The sequence below is a fragment of the Bemisia tabaci genome, chromosome 7, assembly GCF_918797505.1.
Source record: "Bemisia tabaci chromosome 7, PGI_BMITA_v3".
Classification (NCBI taxonomy): domain Eukaryota; kingdom Metazoa; phylum Arthropoda; class Insecta; order Hemiptera; family Aleyrodidae; genus Bemisia; species Bemisia tabaci.
The window spans coordinates 13,710,881-13,728,250 of NC_092799.1; the positions used below are offsets into that span (position 1 = coordinate 13,710,881).

General features: G+C 39.2%; 1 long non-coding RNA gene across 1 annotated transcript; it reads right to left on the reverse strand.

Annotated features, from left to right (window-relative positions):
• Positions 1–9,919: 9,919 nt before the first annotated feature.
• On the reverse strand, positions 9,920–13,120 carry LOC140225171 (uncharacterized). The gene is made up of 3 exons (XR_011900310.1): positions 12,117–13,120; positions 10,901–11,086; positions 9,920–10,170 (listed from the first exon to the last, which is right to left on the reverse strand). It is a non-coding gene; the product is annotated as an uncharacterized lncRNA (long non-coding RNA).
• Positions 13,121–17,370: the final 4,250 nt, after the last annotated feature.

Here is a 17,370-nt window from a genome sequence, read left to right on the forward strand (position 1 = left end):
GATTTTTCAGAGGATTTTGCTTGTAATGAGATCTGAAGCGTCTGAAATTCTCAAAAGAAAAGAAGTCCATGACGGTCTTCAAAAATAATATTTTTAAGAGAGACTTGGCAACATTTGAATGCGCATTCGTGGTTTTTCGTTAGCGCGGCAGATTAGCCGGTCGACGAAGCTGACCCCCTGGTGGTCCAATCAACGCATTAAAAAGTGACGAAAATTCCTCGTTTGTAGTTGGCGTTCGTTGACGTCGTTGTCCAAAAATGGTATCGGAGCGCGCCTACAAAGTGTGTCGTTGTGAAAGATGTAAGAAAATGTTTAAATGAGGCCATTATGATGGTTCATGTCTGTATGGCTAAAAAAAAGGGAAACAAAACGTTAGCCGTGCTTCTAAATCAAGGGCCTCGTGTCTACCCTTACCCAAGTGGCAGAGTATAACGATAATTTTGACGTCATTTTGTACTTTAACGCGACACGATATTTTTTTACCATGATATTGCAAAATTTCTATCATTTGGCCAATTATTGTCAATTGAGGGGGTGAGATGATAATAACCTTTAATTGAATATAACTAAAGATTTAACATTGAGAATTTAAAAATTAGAGCCATCTACTATAATAATTTATTTAAATTCCAGCTAATTAGGTGCCAGCAGTTGCGGTTAAACCTGAAAATATCTAACTATATAACTAGATAAATTATATTGATTAAAAAGAACTGGAAATAAGAATTAATAAGGAATATTTAGGAATAATTGATTAAGAATTGGTGATCCGCTATAAAGGACGCTATGATTTTTTCGAAGAGAAATAAGCCGATTTTGTAGCCTGAAATGAACAGAAACAGAAACATACAGAATATTCTACTCACAGTGGAGAAAAATCAGTACATTTTTCAAGAGAACATGTTTACTAGTTTTCCAAAAATAAATCAAGTACGACAGGAAGTCTGCAACTCCACAAACGGAGATATGCGATTTCGCACTTAAGACGTAGATGACTAGAGCTGAGTCTTTCCCTTGCGCCTCAATCACTTATTAGGTTCAAGTACGTGCTTTCGTAGTTTTAAAATCAATTTGAATAAACACGGTGTTCGGTGTTTTTTTATTTATTTAAAAATCCATCAGTAATTTTTCTCCGATGCGAAAATCCTAGGTCCACAATTTTTGAAAGTAAGTACTCTCACCCAAGTAGCATTTTTAAATGAAAAAATCTCAATATTTTGAAATCAAGTTTCCATTTTTTATGATTTTTTGGGGATAAAATCGCTGGGATGATTAGGTAACATCTGAGTGATCCTCGATCTTGTCGCTGTTTTATCTCTATAAAATCGAGTTTGATAAAATCGAAATTTCATCTTATTTTACCACGATTTTTGTTCGATAATATTGCGATAAATTGTAGTCCATAAAATCGTGATTTCATAGCAAAATGTATGCGATAAAGTAGAAAATCGCTATTTTTTCTCCGTGAATATCGCCATGTATTGACATCGATGAAATTGCGACACATTCTCCGCTCAAATTACAACTTATCGCGAGCGCTGATACTTGGGCGCTTGTTTTTGAAAACGTTTGCACGTTCAGAAAATTTACAGGTTTTTTAAAAAAAAAATTCTAAAAATGTCTATCAAATTGAAACTTTGTACTTATTAATGTTGCTTGAATCCTTTTTTTTTTTTTTTTTTTTTTTTTTTTTTTAATTTTTTTTAATTTTATTGGTTAATTGATCTTCTGTACAGAAATTACGATTTTTCCTTTAAAATATACATAAAAAATCCTGATTAATGGATCTTTTTCTCCAAACTCATTCGAAATTTTTCGAGAGCAAATTATCAGAGCCGTGGCTCTGAGATTCTAACTGGAACAGCACGTTGCAGTCATTGTCATTTTCTTAGTTCGTAAAACGCAGGATAAATACCAGCTGACATCACAATCGACCCGTTCGGAGGGGAAAAATAAACACCGAGGAGGAACAAAAACCAGGAATGAGCGGACAATCTTCCCCATTGACGACAGCCCAACGCTTGGTCGCCTGAAATAATTGAGTCATGGACAAGTGTACCCATCATTAATTGCATCACTTGGGTCCAAAAGCACGTATCTGCAATGTGTACGGGGCGCAGAAATGATCGTCCTGCATGGAACGGATGGCTTGTGATGTCTTCTTTACTTTGGCCCAAAATCGGCCAAGGTAGAATTTTGTCGAAAACTGAACCCTCTAGCTGATGAGTAAAGTGAACGTGCCACCACAATGGACCACTTAAATGCCCTATTTCTTTCTTCACCGTAATTCGAAAATTAGAATAGCTGTCCATGTGTATGTGACATGAATCATGGTTGCCTTTCAAACGAGTAGCCATCGTCAATGTATCGAGGATGTTATAGAGCTGTGGGTTGTTTCTGTATCTAAATGATAACACTGTTCAAGAATAATAACGCACCTGTGAGATAAAAATAATCGCGCCTTCACAAAATAAAGAAAAAAAGTCGGTGATACTTGTTTACAAATATGTGCAGATTCAAACCCTGCTTTTTTTGTTAATATTTCTTAGTCATTTCATATTTTTTGCCCAGACAGACAATGAACTTGGCGATAGCTACGAGAGAAATATTTGTGTCTATCTTTGTGCCATCTCCGAGTTTTGAAACCCCCCCCCCTCCCCAAATAAGAATTTTACCTCACTAGTTTTGACTTCCGCGCAAATTGCCGTCGAAGACTTCACTATGCCAAAAATCAGCTTGTTATTTATTTTTTTCCTTATCTTTCGTATAATTCCGGGACCAAAGTTCAGGAAAACGAACAACACATGTGATTTTTGTAAGCGCCTTACCTAGGATACTCTGCGAGGAGCTTTTGGCCGAACTTCCTTTAAACGCTTCGTTATTAATTCGTTTTTTAGAATCCGGCTAAGACAAAAACTTTGAGGTAATCTACAATGCGTGACACTTTTTTCTCTACGGTTTGGAACCTGCATTTCGGGCCCCGAACTCCTGAACTGACCGTATAGGTTGATGCTTTTTCCAGAATGGACTTTTTTTTACTCTTCCGCGAAATCAAGTAGGTGTGTTGGGATGAGCTCCCAATATTTTTTTTCTCAAGTATCTATGAAACGACTCTTGCGCATTCGTTGTCCTTTGAAAAGTAAGTGTAGGAGCCGAAATTCACTTTTTATTGGGGCGATGTTGAAATTATTTAAAAATCATAGTATTTCTTGGAAAATTGGCAATGTCGCGATATAAATGATCAATAGTATACCCCATGAGCACGATAGGCAACCGAAATTAAGTTAAGATGTCAGAGGAACAAGTGCCCTGGTTAGTGTCGCATGCGACAGACACTAAGTTACTAACCAAACATTACAACGCCTGGATGCAACTATTCGAGCACCACGGATGTCCGTATTGCATACGCACGGAGATGAAGGCGTTTTGACTCTTCAGGTATTCACCGCTTCAATCGCGGCGCATCGCGGGCAAGAAAGTGCAGAACATTATACAATTTTCTCCAATGTATTACCTCTTCTTTGCCGATCCATATTGTCGCCGCAGTAAATACATATAGTGGGGAATTATATCGTGTTATTTGGCTTGTGGTGTTACCACTCCTGGTGGATTCCCTGTCGCATCCATTTTTTCGAAGGAGAACAAAGGATGCTTGCTGTTTTCCAGGAAATGACGTAAACTGTCCTTACTGCTCTTTGACAATCCTTGAATTCATCAAGTGTGGTGAAATTTGCTCTTCCGATGAAATCATTCTGTCCGAGAATCGATACTTTAAAACATGACAACGGTGAAACTACCGAACCACGTATCTCGGTTTGCGACGTCGCAGATCTCATGCCAACCTTTTCTTTTTTTAGATGGCGAACTCCTCGACGTTAATTGGACGTACTTCTATCAAACAGATTTATGTGCAGGTGAGAATTATAGGGTGCGTGCTCTAGAAAGCTGCACGAGAAACAATGTAAAAGTGAGCGTGATTCCTTTTGAAGAATTGGAAATGAGAGATTTTAAATTCAGCAACTATGTGCCAACTGAATGCGAGATTCATAAGCCGCGGGGATGGGACGAGAGCGTTGTGGACAGGGCTCATGAGTTAATGACCAACAAGGCGAGCTGCATAACGGCATCCATCTCCGTTGACGTCACTGGCGCTTTATATTCTAATTCACTCTTACGGCCAGAGAACTAGCGAGCACACCCTATATTTTTCACCTGCTTATAAATCTGTTTAATGGAAGTACGTCTAATTCTTGCAAACTTCCGCGATTTTCCTTCCTTAAGGAATTTTCCTTTCTTTCCTTAAGGAATGATATATTAGTTTGTCCTCCCTCATAAAAATAAAATGGGAGCGGAGATTTTTAAACACCGCAAACGAGAAAGGTCTGGTTTCACCGTCGATGAGCATACTGTCACAGAGTTTAAGGGTAATTCTACGAAAACTGTCCAATTTGATCTCCCAAAAACTAAAAATTCAACTATGTTCTTCTGGATTGAGAGTTTTTTTTCTTCCTTCGGCATAGTATCAGGCTTCAAAATTCTATACGAGTACCTTTTTTTATCAAGCGCATTTCTTTTTTTTTTTATGAGCAATTGTTTTAAAAATAGATCCCGGATGTCACGACCGTCACATCGATTATTTTGGTCCATCAGAAAGAGAAAAATGGTCAAATATGCGGTTTTATTTTTTTTATACTGTTAAGTCCTATGAAGAATTGAAACAACGAAACATAGTGACCCAGTGTATATGTTCATCATGACATAGCAAATGTTTTCTAATTTTTGCAGATTTTCCAGCTTTTTCCTCGGAAAATAAAACAATATTTCTTGAAGGCTAAAATATCAACCATATTTGTTTTTTTCTTAAATGTCTGAACCTACGCCTCCAAAAATCTTATACATTGTTAGAAAATAGTGAACTTTAAAAATTGGCAGTTGTTTTATGACTCTGAAAAAAGTGTGACGGTTGTGACAAGTCCGTAAAGATCGTGACATGATTCATCCATTTAAAATTTTCGGTCATTCTATTAACGTCAATATATGCTTTCTACTCTCTTGGGAGCCCCATCCCCCCCCCCCCCTTCAGGTCCTATATCGGCACTTGGGTCAAATTGGAACTAAAGTTTTGGCCACCAATTATCATTTGATATTTGCACTAAGTGTACCTTGTATCTCGAGAAAATTCATAAATGCGTACGCGCGCATTCAGAGACTGCTTCGGCGATCACCTAATGAAACCGGAAATGCTCCGTACTTTCGGGAAATAATGAGTGTTTCCGGTTCTGCGAATGCGATGTTTCCCCTTTAAGGGCGCGAGAGGTGTGCTTTTTTGAAAATCTGTACCGAGTCAATTGTCAAGCTTGGAGACTTGAACGCAAGGATAGAAAGAGAAGAGGTATTGTAAGCATAGTATTTACACTTAATTAAGGTGATTCGATGGACGCCATATTTTGTGTCAGAATGGCATACGATATATCGCATCAATTGGTTCCATTTTTTCAGCTACTCGTCATTTTTCTCCAATTTTGAGATCGAGACTAAAGCACTCACCAATTTTAACAAAGAAATTCAACGTAATAAAGGCGTGGTTTGTTTAGAGAGAAAATATCGCATTCGAGTGCAGTTTCGATATCAGTATCGAATGCAATGTTTTCTCAAAACCATGCCATTATTACGTTGAATTTGTTTGTCAAAATTGGAAAGCAGTGAATTCTTCAGTCTCCTGACAGCAGAATTGCGATCTCAAAATTAGACAAAAATTACGAGTGGCTGAAAAAATGGAACCAATCGATAAGATATATTGCATGTCGTTTGGCAAAAAATATGGCGTCCATCGAATCACCTTGACTGAAAAGATTCCCAGGTTTTGACATTATTCATTTATTATTTCCATTATCGCAATTATTCATTTATTCATCGCATTTATTTATTTCTTCATTCATCGCATTCATTTATTTATTTCCTATAATCCACAATTCGGAAGAAAAATGGGGAAAACCTTCAGACAAGCTCGTTTCCACACCACCTTAGGAGAGCCCGATCAGGTACTGCCCCCGGAGGTAGAGCCCCGGCGCGTTTTTTTTAACGTGGTATCGCCAAGAGCCCTAATCCACGGGGGAGGGAAGATGGGAGAGGGAGGGAAGACGGGAGAGGAAAGAGAGTGAGGAGAGGGAAGGAAGAGAGAAGAGGAAAGGAGGAGAGAAAACAAAATAAAACACTTACCAATGCTGCCGTAGCTCCATCCACTGCTTCATGTCGTTTCTGCCGAAAAAAAGCTGTGCCCGCGGGAGACGGGAGTAGTGCCCTCCACAATTGATTAACGTAAAGAATCAAAACGGTATCTTACCTTCGGTTGCGGGAACCAGCGTCCAGCAGCAGCACCTGAAACAGAGAATACAAAAAAGAAAAAAAAAGAAAAGAAAAGAAAAAAAAGAAAAAAAATTCGACGATCCCGGTACGATGGCATCCAGCAGCAGCACCTGAAACAGAGAATACAAAAAAGAAAAAAAGAAAGAAAAGAAAAAAAAAGAAAAAAAAAATTCGACGATCCCGGTACGATGGCATCCAGCAGCAGCACCTGAAACAGAGAATACAAAAAAGAAAAAAAAGAAAAGAAAAGAGAAAAAAAAAAGAAAAAATTCGACGATCCCGGTACGATGGCATCCAGCAGCAGCAGCGACCTCCCCCAACCCCGGCTTCCGGCGTCCAGGTTCCTTTCCCACCTCCTCCCTTTTTTTTTTTTCTGTTCGTGGCTTGCTGAGATCCTCCGGGGCGCAACGCCCCGGAGCCGCCGTCGCCAGCAGGGGCGCCCGCCGGGACCCCATAAGGGTCCGCTGGGCGCCCCCACCCCCGACCCCCGCGAGGGGGGTCAAAAGCCCCCCTTGCGGGGGGGCAAAGTGACCCCCTCGCGGGGGGTCGGGGGCAGGGGACGCCCAACGGACCCACGGGGTCCCGGCGGGCGCCCCTGCCGGCGACGGCGGACCCCGGGACGTAACGCCCCGGAGGATCTCAGCAAGCCAGTCGCAGAAAAAAAAAAAAAAAAAAATCCTATTCCTCCCCCCGTGATCCTATTCCGCGGCCCTTCCCCCCTTAGGAACCCTACTTCGCGATCCTACATGAATCCCACGGACCCCCCTCTCCCCGGGAAAACCCCCCTTGGGAAACCCTATTCCGCGACCCCGCGACGAACCCCACGGACCCCCCTCTCCCCGGGAGCCTCCCCCTGGGAAACCTTACACCGCGATCCTTCCCAACCCCACGGACCCCCCTTTCCCTGGGAACCTCCTCCCCTAGCGAGCCACCCTCCTCCCCCGAGCCCGTTTCTTCAGCAGCTTCTTCTGGAACAAACAAAAACATCAAGAATTACTGATATGATTTGTAACAGGGTTCAGGGTACAAGACTGGCTACTGGGCCTTTAATTATTAGGCCCTTTGTAGAGTTAAGAAACTGTTCCATCATCATTCATTAGAGACGTATTTATCCTAACAGGAATCATGTACATGGGATTCAAGTTCGTGAAGTTCGAAGCATGAAACATAGTTCCTTTTAGCATAAATATGTCCAATACTGTCTTGTAAAATTTTTTGTCAGGGAACATGCCTAATTGGACGTATTTCTGTCAAACGGAACTATGTGCATTACGACATGGGCCCTGAGACCCATAAGCATATGTGCATAACAGGGCTCACATCATAATGCACATAGTTCCGTTTGATAGAAATACGTCCAATTAATGAAATTTACGTCTTATTTTCCCAAAATTTAATTTGAATGGCAGTTGCATACTGTCTTTGGACTACACCATGTAGCTTCAACTACGATTTTGCATTCAGTTGTAGTAACTCAACTGCATAACGCAAAATAAACTAACTCTTCTGGTTCTTATTTGTGGAACGTATGTGTTTTTTACAGTGAACCGGAAAGATAATTTCTTTTTGCGTTATGCAGTTTACTTACTTTCAATTGGATGCAATATTGTTTGATAGTAATACATGAGAACTATACGCAGAACTGGAAGGAAATTTAAATATTTTTAAAAAAACTGCAGATGGCATTCAAGTCAAGGGCTGCACAATAGTTTTAAAATAATTATTTTTATAGATTTTATAAATGTAATCAATTAAAAATGGATTGAATAGTTCAACTATTAAAACTTTTGATAGTCTATACTATTTATATTTTACACAACAAATACATATTCTGGAGGGCACTACTTCCATCCTCAGTGCGGAACATTTTCTTCGTTGTTTGCAGACCTGAAACAAACTAAGAATAAAAAAAAAGAAATGATTAAACGGAGCTTAACCTAATTTGAAAATGGAAACTTGAGCGGGAAAATGTCATTGTTGATGCCAAATTTGCTCGTGGCATGCGATAGCTTCCAATATTCTCTAATATGATATTAATTAATTATGTGAAAATGAATGCAATTTTTCTATATTTTTGTCATGTTTTCTTTTTTCTTCGTTGTTGATTCCAAGAGCAACCACTCAGGAATTTTAATGTATTTTTATATAGTTATACCAAAATCTCTGTTAATTTTAAATAATTAATGATGATTTACGATTAAAGAAAATCTGTTCAATTACAAAATTTTCACATCCCTCTGCTGTCATGCTAAGGAATAACATCGTGTGAACATTCGAGAGTTGCCAAATTTCCCAGATAAAACGTATATTTCTGAGAAATTATTGGTATGAATATATTCCCTCGAACTTTTCAGGAATTTTGGTGAAATTGTGAACAAAATTATCTGTAAGATTCAAATAAAAATATTCATTAGACCGAGAAATTTGTGTTTTCTCACAGAAAATTTGGCAACGCCTGAAAGGTTTATACGGAAATCTCTGTTAATTTTAAATAATTAATGATGATTTACGATTAAAGAAAATCTGTTCAATTACAAAATTTTCACATCCCTCTGCTGTCATGCTAAGGAATAACATCGGGTGAACATTCGAGAGTTGCCAAATTTCCCCAGATAAAACGTATATTTCTGAGAAATTATTGGTATGAATATATTCCCTCGAACTTTTCAGGAATTTTTGGTGAAATTGTGAACAAAATTATCTGTAAGATTCCAATAAAAATATTCATTAGACCGAGAAATTTGTGTTTTCTCACAGAAAATTTGGCAACGCCTGAAGGTTTATACGGCGTTTTTATTCAGCATTGCATCACGAAGGGGCACATAGCCTTTTAGAAAGCGCGATGACGATGAGTGACATCATCATCCGCATTGATGCACACCGTGGTTTTAAGTATGTTGGTTCCACAAATCATTGAAAAAAAGGATTGCAGCTGTTGGCATTCAGAATTCATACTGTAAAGGAGCATTTTTGGTGGACCTGAAACAAAGTAAGAATAAAAAAAAGGAATGATTAGTCAACGCTTAACCTAACATGGAAATACAAACTTAAGCCAAAAAATTGTTTTGTTCACTCTGAATGGCCTCGTCAAACTTGATACTTACTTTCTAAAAGTACAGTAATCATCTAGTAGTAAAAAATGTGGAATTCATCAATATCATTCGGAAAATAGTTCAATATTGTTCTCTGATTTCGTCATTTTTTCTTCAGCTATTGATTCCATGAGGAATTATTCAGTGTATTCTTCAGTTGTAGATTAATTAAAACTGTACGGGTACTTTCTGGTGAATCACACCATTATTTCTGTTAATTTTTACACCACTACAAATGGACGTATTCCTATCAAACGGAACTATGTGCATTAAGACATGAGCCCTGAGACCCATAAGAATATGTGCATAACAGGGCTCACGTCATAATGCGCATAGTTCCGTTTGATAGAAATACGTCCAAGTAATTGAACATTTGAAAAGATCCATCCAACTACCAAATTTTTACGTCCTATCGTAAGGGAGTACCATTAAAGGGAGACTGCAAGGTACTTACGTAGCAATAAGGCGAGTACCTTCATCATTCAAATTAATGGACACCACCGTGATTCACCTATATTGGTACCTTTAAATCACAGATTTTCCTCGATGGTAGGACTTGGTGGACAATAGTAAAAATTGAAATAGAACAGCTGAAGTAGATAAATGAACAGCTTTCATTATGCTCGTTTTTTGCCGATCTGTTGTTGTTGTTGCAGGTTGATTGGCCTAATTCCGCTTTGCGGATAAACAGCCACTTACAAAAGTTCGGGATCTGAAAAAAATAAACAAAAATAGATTAGTTCAGGTAAATAGAGTAAAATAAAAAGTAAAATGAAATGTAAAATGAAATGAAGTTGAACAGTTTTCAAAGTGCTCCTCTCCTACCAGTCGGTAAAAGAGCAAAATCAATATTAGGGATTCAAAACAAAAAACCAATATAAAACAATGTAAAACTGTTTTTACTGTGTTCGTTTGTTGCCGATCTGAAAAAGAACAAAAAGAAAGACTAACATAATTAACACAGAGATGAAAATTAGCATGATATTTGAGAGAAAAATAAAAATGCTGCAAACAGGGCCGGATTTACCTGTGGTGCATCGGTGCAGCTGCACAGGGCGCCAGATTTTGAGGGGCGCCAAATTTTGGGTTTTTTTCCAAACTCTGCAAAAAATTGAGAATTGCGTCGAAAGTTCAGAAACTCTGATTGTTGATTGATTGTATAAAAGCAATGGAGACACAGACAAGAACGGCGAGACAAGGTTGCAAGGCGGCTTGTCCCGTGTCGCGACGATACGTTTTGATTTCTGCCCCAGAATCATTCACTCACTCGAAAAATTCGTATTTAGTTAGAGTTAGCACGTAGTGACCAAAGAAAACCGTCGGGTTGGGAAATGCGCTGGCGGGGGGGGGGGGGGGGGCGTGCGAGGGGGGCGCCTCGAAAATTTCTGCACAGGGCGCCAAAAACGTAAATTCGGCCATGGCTGCAAAGCACTTTTACTTACGATTAATACGCTGAAAGTAGCTTCCGCTCTGACCCTGTCTCTCCCTGTCCCTGTCCCTGTCTTTTGTCAATTAGGAAGTTAGTATGAAGCGTTTGAAGAGGAGGAAAAAATCCAATTCAAGAAAATAAGTTGAAATCTTTGCACACGGCGCTGGAAGCGCTTTCACAGACTTAGTTTCTTGCCGATCTGAAAAAAAAGAAAAATCAAGAAAGCAAAGCTAGTGAAGGTACATCTGATGTAAATTGGACGTGTCCCTGCGAAACGGAGCTATGTGTATTGTGAGCCCTGTTATGCATATACTCTTATGAGTCTTTGGGCTCATGTCTTAATGCACATAGCTCCATTTGACAGAAACACGTCCCATTAACAGTGCAGCTCATGTGCAATTTTTTTATTTGTTAAAAATTTAGCAGGAATATTATACAGATGGCTGATTGTGACGTTTCAAATCGATGCTCATGTCTAATTTTTTATTTTTTTTTTTGCAAAAACCAATCAACAATTTTTCATGAAATTTTTGAGAATTGTCCTCTCTTTTTTGAAAATATTCATGGAAAATAAATGGAAGATCTGTCGGCTAATTTTCTCGGAAAAAGTGAAACATTATTGAATATTTAGAGATTTTCAAACGATGTAATAGTGCTACGCATTCATTAACTACAGCCATTTAATTTGATGTCATTCTCAATGCAAAACAATGATCTGAAGAGGGGAAAAATATTACTCTCAGTTTAGAAAAATTGGAAAAATAAGATGAATCATTGTCGATTTCATTGATAATTTCTTTCTTTGAAGAATAAAAGTACTCTACCGATTCATAATATTATGAAATAGGCACGACCGTGAAATAGGAAAGGAAAATAATAGGATGAACCTAATAAAATTTAAACTTTAAAAGCAAAATGTTCAAGGATAATTTACGATAACTTTACGATTTAAAATTAGAGATTGAAAATAGAAAAATTAAATTTTAAAATTTGAAAACTAAAAATTTCAAAAACTGAATAAAAATTTCAAAAACTAAATAAAAATTTTAAAATTTCCAAAATAAAATATTCAAAGATGAAAAATTTTAAGACTCATAAGTGGGAATTGAAAATAGAAAAAATAAATTTTAAAATTTGAAAAATAAAAAGTTTCAAAAATGAAACAATACAGTTTAAATATAGGTAATGAAGATAGAAGGTATGATAAAGCTATTATCTGCTATACTCACATACTAGGAGCCTAACTCATATTGCGATTCCGCTTGCTAATTGCACTGCACCACTATACCACGGCACCATCAAACTACTGTACCACAAATCCACTAAACCACTGCCCCACTAACCCGCAGACCTGATTACCTATTGAGCCACTTCGCTCACTAAATCCACACTGATTGAACTTTAGGGGTGGGGTTGCTCTTTTATATGCTCGGTCTGTAGCCACCGCAAGCAACCCCCCAGCCTCCCCCCCTGCTGACCACTCTTGCAATTAGGATGTCATTTAGAAACTATTTCCTTGTTTTCCACTGCCGGGAAATCCGAACTTTTTGGAACAAAGGAAGGAAGGGACATTCCTTTGTAAACACCATTAGCCAGGAGTGCGCAAGGGCCTTTTGTTTTATTGAGACGACGGCACCTCACGTGTCCAAAACAATGAAAGGGAACTGCCCTGCGAGTATTTTTTTTTTCGGTCCATCATATACCCGTGCTAAGGGAGAAGAACGCCGTATGAACAGTTCAGCGTTGCCAAACATCCCTCTATAAAATACCAATTTATTCTTTAGGAAAGCTACGGATATTTTTCCTTGGAATATTCAGGTGTAGCGTTATTTTACAATCATAGGTGGATCCAAGGGGGGGGGGGGGCGTAGGAGTTCTACGCCCCATCCCCGTTTGCTCGATTGTAGGGATAATAAAATCAATGATTGACTCAAGCACGTCTAGGAGACACGATCGTCACACTAAACATCCGATGCGGTGCGACAGTTGTGACAAATTTTAAACAAAAACGGCGGGTGCACTCAACAGCAATGAAGTACAATTTCGAAAGTTCGTAAACTTGCAATTAGTATTAAGGACTATAAAGTGGGCACAAAGATTTTTCAGAATATCACACGCTTCATAAAATAAAGGGCGTGACGGTCGTGACGCAAAAAAAGGTTCAGTTAAGTATACTTACCTTTCAAATCGTGGTAGAATTTTCAAAATAACTTTGGGCGATTACTGCACAAGCTTGCACCCAGGAACACTTCGCTTCATTTCACTTGTACACTTTCAAATCACTTTCGCAACGATTTAAGCGCTCCTAGCGACCGTTTTGACAACACCTGGGACGGTCGTGACGTGAAACTTAATGACAGCATATTTTCGAAATATTTTGAGTGGATGAAAATTTTTTTCGTAATCAAATGCATTGTTTACTCAACTGCAAGTATTTTTGATGAAATTAGTACAAAAATCAGAAAAATTTATCAGACCAAAAGAAAGTTATGAGGTTGTGAACATTGCAACCTACCAATCATGACAGTGACGGTCGTAACATTTTAATCAGTAATAGCTAAGAATGAAGCTTAATCCATCAATTTACACAATTGTAATGGTTATAATTCGTTAAAAACACTCATTTTCTACCACATTTGGTGAAATGTGAAACTTTTTATCACACATTTTACAAATAAAACGATCTTGACTGGAATTGGACGGTTTCCGTAGAATTGCCCTTAACCAAACGCCTTTAATTTTCACGAGTAGGCAATTTCTTGAGCTTGATTCAATGAAATTACTTTTGTTTAAATAATGAGGCAAGATTGAATGCTCGGAATTTTGCAAACGAGGCTACTCGTTTTTCGACTCGTGCTACCGAAATTTAACGTCCATCCAGATTGAGACGTTCTTCAAACAAAACTTACTTTGACAAAAATATAAAGCTCTCGTTTTTTACGGCGTATTTTACGGTGCGATGCTCACCAATGAGTTAATAATATTACCGTTGGTTTCTTTCTCGGTGTCAGAATATACTTTTCCACGATGCGCAGGTTGAGGCGTGGAGCGAGCGAAGAAGTGAGACACCGAGTGGCGCCTGCTCAGATCACTTCTCCCAATTGGACGTATTTCTATCAAACGGAACCATGTGTATTATCACGTGAGCCCTGTAGTGCGCGTATTCTCATGGGTCTCAGGGCTCATGTCCTAATACACATAGTTCCGTTTTGCAGAAACACGTCCAATTCACCAGCTCGGTCGCCAATAGCGGCCGGCTATGATAGAACCTCGTAACATCCTCGATATCCCCATGCAGTTGCGCGGTTTCTGCGGCCGCGCCGAGAGATAGCGCCACACACATCGCGAGGAAATAATTAAATCATATTTTCATCAACTTTGCGTCTCACGCAAAACCGAGAGGTGCGTTCCTGAAATAACCGGAGGAATATGAGAATACGAGTTTCATCGAATACTCGCGCTTCAGCCGTCAAAACTTGTCGCGACGTTGCCAGATTCGACTGAAAATCACTGAGCTTTTTCATTGATTACTGCGTCTTGCTCCTTCTATGTTCAGCAGTTCAACCTCGTACATATGTCGCAGGCAAATAGTGAAATCAGGCATTGTGTCAAATGCCTAGGCAGATAGTTCAATTTTGACGGTCTAAAAATTGTTGTGAATTAATGGCGAAGAACTCACGAGTTTTCAATATTTTTGGGAAAATAAATCATTAAACCTACGAACTCTTTTCGTCTCTTCCTCTTCAGTTGCTTTTCATATTTAAATGTTGAAATTCTAAAAATTCCGTATTTTATGACATGTTGAAACTTTCAAGATAAGTCTGTTCAGGAGCTAAAAATCGTCTTAAATACTATTATTTGATCCATATTTTTACTGAGAATTTTTTCTTACAGGAGCAACTAGTTATTTTGTCTAAAATTAGGAAAAGAATCAGAATTTCAATTTAAGTAAGAATATTTGACTATTTGCTTAGGCATTCAACAAAATGCCTGATTTTACTATTTGCCTTCGACACATATACATGTGTTACGTAAGTTACTTAAGTTAAGGAGAAGAGGGTTGAGCTCGGTCCCAAAAATTATCAATCTAAAAAATATTAATTCTTAGAGACCTTTCATAAAGAGAGTTAAGGCAAGTCCGCCCATGGATGTCACAAACGGGGGAAAAAAATTACTCAGTTTTAACGTTAATGTAATCTTTGATAAACTCCTTCCCGAATTCCTTTCTTTCGTTCTCTCTTTCATTTCATTCGTCTTCTAACGTGCCCCTACCCCTAAATGCCCGGTCCATTCCAGTTTTAGGTTCTTTGCAATCGGTGAAAATGTAATCTTTTCCCCCGCTTGTGACACTCTGGAGGCTCAAAATATAGGAGCCAATCAGAAATAGATTCGTTGAGTCTTGACTCTCAGTATAAAAGAACATTAAAGGAGGGGAGAGGGGTTAACAAGTCGACCAAAGTGCATTTTGTAATGCTTATAAGGGCCCCTAGAAAATGCTATAAGTTTCTTGTTCCAGGATCAAATCGTGAACTTAATGAAGAGTTTTTTTACGCAAGAAAAGCGAATTTTCTCTCGCCTAGCGATTAAGTTAATCGGTTGCGGAAAGTTATACGTCTAGGTTCCCAATCATGGCCGGATTTACCTACTTGCCACCCATGGGCCGCCTGTATTTTGCCGCTCTCTTCTCATTCATTTTGAAACATCAATAAAAACCATGAAGTGAACGTGCCGGAGGGAGAAGGGTGCATTAGACGCGTTCACTCGTGTTGGACACATTTTTTGCGTAAGCCCTGTCAACACTACTAGCAAAAGTTCACGGCACTTCGCGCAAAAGTTCAGTTCAGTAAACCTATCTCTGTGGGGACAAGGCCTTTCATTTGTAAGAATGAACTAAAAAATTAAGAAAGAACAAACATAAATGTGGTCTAATAATTTTAACTTCCGCCGCCGTGCCGCGCTGACCGCTGACCACACTGTGTTTGGCGCAATGCGTGAAGCATTCTTGCAGTCTTGTAGGCGCTGTGCGTTTCACGCCGCGCCGCGCCGACCGCTGTTGACCGTACTGTGTTTGACGCAATGCGTGAAGTATTCATGCAGCCTCGTAGGCGCTAATATGTGTTACATGCCGACCGCCGCGTCGAGGCGGTCGGCATGTATCTTCTCCTTTTCATCTCAAGTCCTCGTCATCATTTCTCTTTGCGCCGCCGCGCCGCTCTAGGCCAAATTACTTGTTTGGTTTCTCTCTTAACTCAACTAATTAAAGGTGCGCAGTCTTTTGTATCACCGAAATACGACAAAATTAGAAATTAATGAGCTGCCATGAAATAAGAGATTTTGTCATTCTTGTTTGTATTTTTTTTCTGAATCTGATTTTTTTGTACCTGCATTTAAAAAAAATTGCAAACTTTGCCGCTCCCTAATTTTGCCGCCATGGGCCGCGGTCCATGTCGCCACCCCCTTAATCCGGCCCTGTTCTCAATGTCAATCGTGTAAGTACCTAGGCTACGCGCGTAGGTGGACGCAACGCGTAGCACAGCCACTTGGATGTTTACATTGGAAATCTAGACGTGGAGTTTTGCGGAGCAGATGAAATATTCAATAGCTTGGCCAAAGGCAACGCGCTTTTTTGCGTGAAAATTTTAGCTTTGACTAATAAGAGTCCTGCAAGAAGGCTTCAACACTCACTCATTGTGGGGCCGTTCATGAGGCATACGTAACGGTTGAAATCTGATTTTTTAGTCCCCTCCTCTTTGTAACATACCCGCAACTTACTGCTATGCTAAGGAAAAACGCCGCATGAAGATGCAAGAGTCACCAAATTTCCTCCGATAGAATGTTTATTTTGGAAGAAAGTTATGCATACTCTCCTTGAAATTTTCAGATACTTTGCATTAGACTGCGAACAACATTATCTGAAAAAATCGGAAGAACAATATTCATGACTTTCCCAATAAATTCTCATTTTATCAAAGGAAACTTGGCAACGCCTGAAGGCTCATACGGCGTTCTTCTGTAGCACGGCAGTATAGGTCTACATCCCCTATAAAAATTACGTAAACATTACGCATTCCTCGATCTTCATCTTCCTCAAGGAAGCGTTTCTCGATGAATTTTGGATGAAAAACGACCGGTGTGCGTAGATTGTTCATCTTAGATTTTAAAAAAAAATCGGTGCAATGCGCCCTCTCAAGTGTTACTTAACGAAGTTCTGAGTTACCTAACGTCCCTCTTCCCCTTCGAGTCGCGCCCGTGACGCAAGTTGAGGACCCCCCCCCTAGAGCAGCGTTACATATTTTACTAACGGCCCCGAGGTTGCATCATAATTCTGATGACTATCATAGGATCGATTTATTGCACAAGAAATTGCAACGTTTCAAAATTATAAGGAAAGTTCATTTCCGGCGGATAAAATACCGAGAAAATCCCTCATGCCAATTTACGGAATTCGAAATTTTTTGCAAAAAAGCGAGAGTCCATTACAGC